We start from the raw sequence: 5,204 nt of genomic DNA, 5'->3' as shown, positions 1-5,204 counted from the left end.
ACTTAAGTTTTCACATAAAATTTGAATGATTTCGACTCTATTTCTTTTGCTTCTTTCTACCACTCGATTTATTATCCTTTTTTCCACCGTTTGGTTCCACGACGCATAGTTTGTTGATGCTGATGCTCTTGCTTTTTGGCCCCTTGGTTTTCTTGCCAACTCCACTAGGCCCCCTCAACTTTTGCACCTGACCATGTCCCACTTCTTCAGTTTGCACTTCTGCAGATTGAGTAGATGGCACACATTGTTCAACTACTTCAGTTTGCAACTCAACACTTGGCAGCACAACCTCCAAACATGGCAACACAGCTGTCAAAGCAGATTCGCATGGCAGCACAACAGTTGCTTCATCTGCAACAGTTTCAGATTGCCTAGCGCCTGCAAAATAGATTCAATATGCATCACATCGTCCAAAACAGAAACACTTAGCTCATGTTCAGCAGTGACAGTTTCAGTTTGCTCCATATCTTTGTCACCAAACATTATCTGCTTAGTGCTCTTCCTTCTAAAGCCATTGAGTCTTGCTTTTTTCACTGGCCAGCATTGTTCAACAACAAGAGGTGGGGCTTTTTTTGCATGCTTCCTCCTAAAAAATAAAGCATTTGACTTGGTTAGATACTAGAACAAGTAGCAAAATCAAAAACTTGCAAAAATAGTAACATAAACATACTTTGGCCTCTAAGGAGTGTAGATGCATTTCGATGAACCAATTATGTGCGCAAGTACCTCGCACAACTTGCCCTATTTTTGTTACCTTTTTGAGCCCTTTTGGGCTTATCATTCTTTTCCTTTTCCTTTTTCCCCTTCTTACTACAACCACCTTTCGTGAACCAAGCTTTGAATCTGCTCTGTTTTGGCCTCCCAGCTTTTCTTCTAGTGACAGGGGGACACAAGGTAAATTCTATTTCCACCTCAGGCCACTGAGATTGGTCAGTCAGTGCAGGAATTGGACTTGCATATGCAGCTTTGAATTTTTGTACTGAATAATACTCATGCAAATATGGGTGCATATTTAACCTGGGTTTAGATGCCTAAAAAGTATGGAATGCTCACATGGTTTTCCAGTGTGTTGCCACTCTTCGCAAGTGCACTCATGCAATTCAGTATTTACCACATGCCTCTTGCCACTCTTTGTATCTCTAACTTCAGCACCCCACAAGGAAGATTTCTCAACAGATAGATGTGAAAGATTTCTACTCCTGTTGACCACCTATTGTACCACTGCTGGAAGCTTGTCCCCTTCCAAAATATTAGCAATTTTTCCTCTCAACTCCCACAAACGCATGATCATGATCCTTATTTGGTCCACCATGTCATGCACAGGCAAGTCTTTCAAATCCTTCACTTTGTTGTTAAAACTTTCTGCCAAGTTGTTATTGATATGATCACATTTTATGGCAGTATTAAAACCTGATCTATACCACAACAGAGAATGGTGGGTGTTCAACCATGAAGCAAATTCATTATCACTACATGATGCCAATATCTTACCAAGGTGATAGGAATGTGTCTTCCTGGTGTAGGATCTTGCTGCTGGCCACATGCGCCCAAATTCATCTCCTCTGATTTTTTATCAGATTCATCCACATATGTCCAAAGCACTCCCTCTACTCAGCATGGGGGAAAACATTTTGTACTGCATTTTCCAATCCTTTACATGCATCTGTGTGGATGGCCAAAGGAGAAACTGGCCCTATGCATCTTTTCAGTTGCATCATGTACCATATCCATGATGCCTCTGTCTCTGATTGAAACATTCCTATTGCAATTGGGAACATCCAGTTGTGTCCATCTAGAGCATTGCATGCATCCAACTGACCATTCCACTTTCCAGTCAAAAAATATGAGTCTATGCTCAAATATGGACGACAACCTGCTTTGAATCCATCTATGCAAGGCTTCAAACACATAAAAAACTTGTTGAATAAAACCTTGCCATCCTCTGTTACCTTTGTATCTATCTCCACCACACTCCAAGGTGACCTCTTCTCCACCTCTGCTTTAAAACTATACAACATCCTAAATGTATTTGCCCAATCACCATACAATGATTTCATGGCCCTTTGTTTTGCTTTCCACACTGTGGTATATTGCAGCTGGATGGGGTACAACTTCTCCAAGTCAACTTTAAGCCTCTTCTCATTAGTGTTTGGAGTCTTGGCTAAAATAGGAGTAATCTTCTCTGTAACCCAAAGCTGTGATGTCATCTTTGAAACTCTTTGTGAAGTGGTCATACATGTATGCTGGTGTGGTATTTGATTTACCCTTACTGTACTTCCATCAGGTTGTAGTCTGGCAGACAAGTACCATTTGCAAGGATTGCCACCACCATCATAACCTTTGCACCGAGCATAAAATTTCTTTCCGATCAGTCCACATAGTCTTGGCATCAAACTCTTTTTTCACTGCATAGGTCCTGAAAGACATCCTAAACTCCTTCATGCTTGGCCACAACTTTCCCACCTCAATAACTGGGTTCTCTTTGTCATACAAACAAACCAACTCATTATCATCTGCATCATCCACATCATCTGCAACCTCTCTCATCAGCTGTTCTTCATCCTCATTTGCATTTCTAGGGCCTGTGTTACCATCAGCAGGCAAAGAACTGTCATCCTTCTCCTTATCTTTGTCATCAACTTGAATGCCAAACATTTCAGCCATATCAATGTCAGATATTGGTGTAATGACCAAATCTATTTTTCATTCAACTCTACTACATTCCAGTCAACAACAATCTTCCTAGCACCATGGGTTCCCTCCTCTCCATCTGCATCAATCCATGTATCTTCAGCTACTACAGTCGGTTCAGTCAACAATGCCAACATCTTCTTTTGTGAAACCCATTCATCATCTTCCACCTGTGCAGCCATCTTTATGGCACATAACCAACTCTGGAATGAGTTTGCAGATCAATTAGCTCTGCATACAATTTTACTTGTTTGCTTGCCCACCCTTCTTGCTGATCAATTTCAGCAACCATGGATTCTCCATCTTCAGTTCTCACATATTCACCATTATAGTTATCGAAACGTTGCAGAGATACCTCTTGTTCTGGACCCCAAACAATACTCTCCCCAATTCTCTCCACCAATTTTCCCACGGCCTTCTCCTCCATGCTCTCCAATTCCTAGGGATCAACATCTGCAAATTCGACATCCAACCTCACGGTGGTATCTCTATCAATGTCTTGGACACTGCCATCACTGAGCTTGGCTTTACAGGGAAAAAAATTCCACTATAATTGCGAATATGGTGGCAGAACATGAACCTCCCCTATTTTGTCAATGGCAGGCAGCAATAGTCACTACCAAATCGAGTTCGATTCTAAATCGCCAAGAAAAGAGGGTGGCATTACCGATTTGAAGCACTCTCTCCTCGCTCCATCTCATCCAGCCGTCGCTCCATCTCCTATCCAACCGAGATTCTAAAACGCCAAGAAACAGGGGCAGCATGAGGCCACAGATTTATCCAAAATTCAGTGGAATGGGAGTAGTGTTTGGAAAATACTCACTCGCAATAGCCGCTGCAGAGAAAGGCGCTCCACCACCGGGCCGCAGAGAAGAAACGGCCCCCAGATCCAATAGAGCCCGATTCTAAATCGCCAAGAAACAGAGGGGCAGCATGAGGCCACAGATCCCCCAAAATTCTAGGGAGTGGGACTAGGGTTTCGGGCTCACCTCGCAATAGCTCTGCCGCTGCCGTGCGCTCCACCACCGCGGAGAAGAAACCATTGCCGGAGAAGATGCTTACGGCGGCGCCGCTCGCCTAGTCCAGCACGGGCGAGTCGAGCATGGTCACACAGTCACCGGTCGAGTCGTGGACGGTTGACTCTTCTGCGTGGCCCTAGGTGGACCCCGCCAGTCAGAGCACATAACTCCCAGTGTCCTAACCAAACCTCAGCCCTAACTAACAGCCAACTAGCCGTGTAAATGGGTTGTCTTGCTTGAGCTATTTATGCGTTGGGGGACGTTGCATGAGAGCTATTACAACCAACTACGTCGCATGAGAGACAATTCACACCAACGACGTCGCATGGGAGCTATTTGCCCCAAAATCTCACATGGCCAGCGTCCAGGGGCACAAGCATTATCCACTTCACAAGATTACTTTAGTTTAGTAGTACATACTAGTTAGCACAACCAGAGAAGGTTTACCTAGTGAGCAACCTAGTTGCCTGAACTTCTGAAGAACAAAAACAAGTACGGTGTCAAGATAGATTTTCAGAGTAGCTAGTTCCTAAAAATTGACAACTGAAGGTCGGGGCCTCCTCCAGCTGCAGGTCAACGTCTCCTACAGCTGAAGGTCGCGGCCTCCTCCAGGTGTAGGTCGGGGCCAATCCACGCGTGGGCTGGTGGTCAACCATTTGGCTTGCTAGACTGAATGTCTTTCTTTTTGGACTTGCCGTGGCTGGGGGATGGAGAAGCTGGATCGGGGCATCACTCATCAGTGCATATGCAACCAGGATGATAAACGACATGGGCCGCCATCGCGCACACAGCCTTGGGGCAGCAGCGGAGCCAGAGGTAGACGAAGGTCAGCGTGTCGTGGAGGCGGTTGGGGAGGAAGGCTACAGTGGCAGGTGGAGGATGGCCGCGGCGGTTGCTTCCTGTGGTAGGAGGCTGGTGGCTGCATCGTCATGCTCGATGCTCCAACTCAACTCCGGTGGACGCGACAAGAACGCTGCTTGAGGGAGAAATTTTTTTTGCGGAGGTCAAGTCAGTTGTAGCGAGAAGGTCACCTCCCCGGAGATCCACGGGAGTCGCGGGGTGGGGCGGCGGCATCGCTCGAGGATGGCGGGGTGGGGCGGCAGCGGCGCGCGTGAAGGAGGGGTGGGGCGGCGGAGTCGCGCGAGGATGGTGGGATGGGGCGGCGGCGCGCCGTGATCTGGGAAGAATATGGTTGCGTTGGCGGGTAGACGTGGCGGTGCAAGAAGGTGCCGTGTGGCCGGAGTGGTGGGAGAAGGTGGCCGGCCATGGCGACGGAGGTCGCGCAGCGACAGGGGGTCCAGGAAGCTCGCGCGGAGGCAGGGGCCCCGGGGAGATCATGCGGCGGCGCGGGGTGTGGGGGATCTGGGGTGGGGGTAGGAGATTGGGAGCGATTTCTTTTTTCGCTACCGTTTCCGTGAATTCAGGAAACCCTATTGCTCTTATATAGGGGCGCCGTGATCCAAATAACTATTTTAATCCTGGGATTAGAATAGT

This window comes from Triticum dicoccoides, chromosome 1B (genome assembly GCF_002162155.2).
Source record: "Triticum dicoccoides isolate Atlit2015 ecotype Zavitan chromosome 1B, WEW_v2.0, whole genome shotgun sequence".
Classification (NCBI taxonomy): Eukaryota; Viridiplantae; Streptophyta; class Magnoliopsida; order Poales; family Poaceae; genus Triticum; species Triticum dicoccoides.
This window is presented reverse-complemented; position numbering follows the sequence as displayed.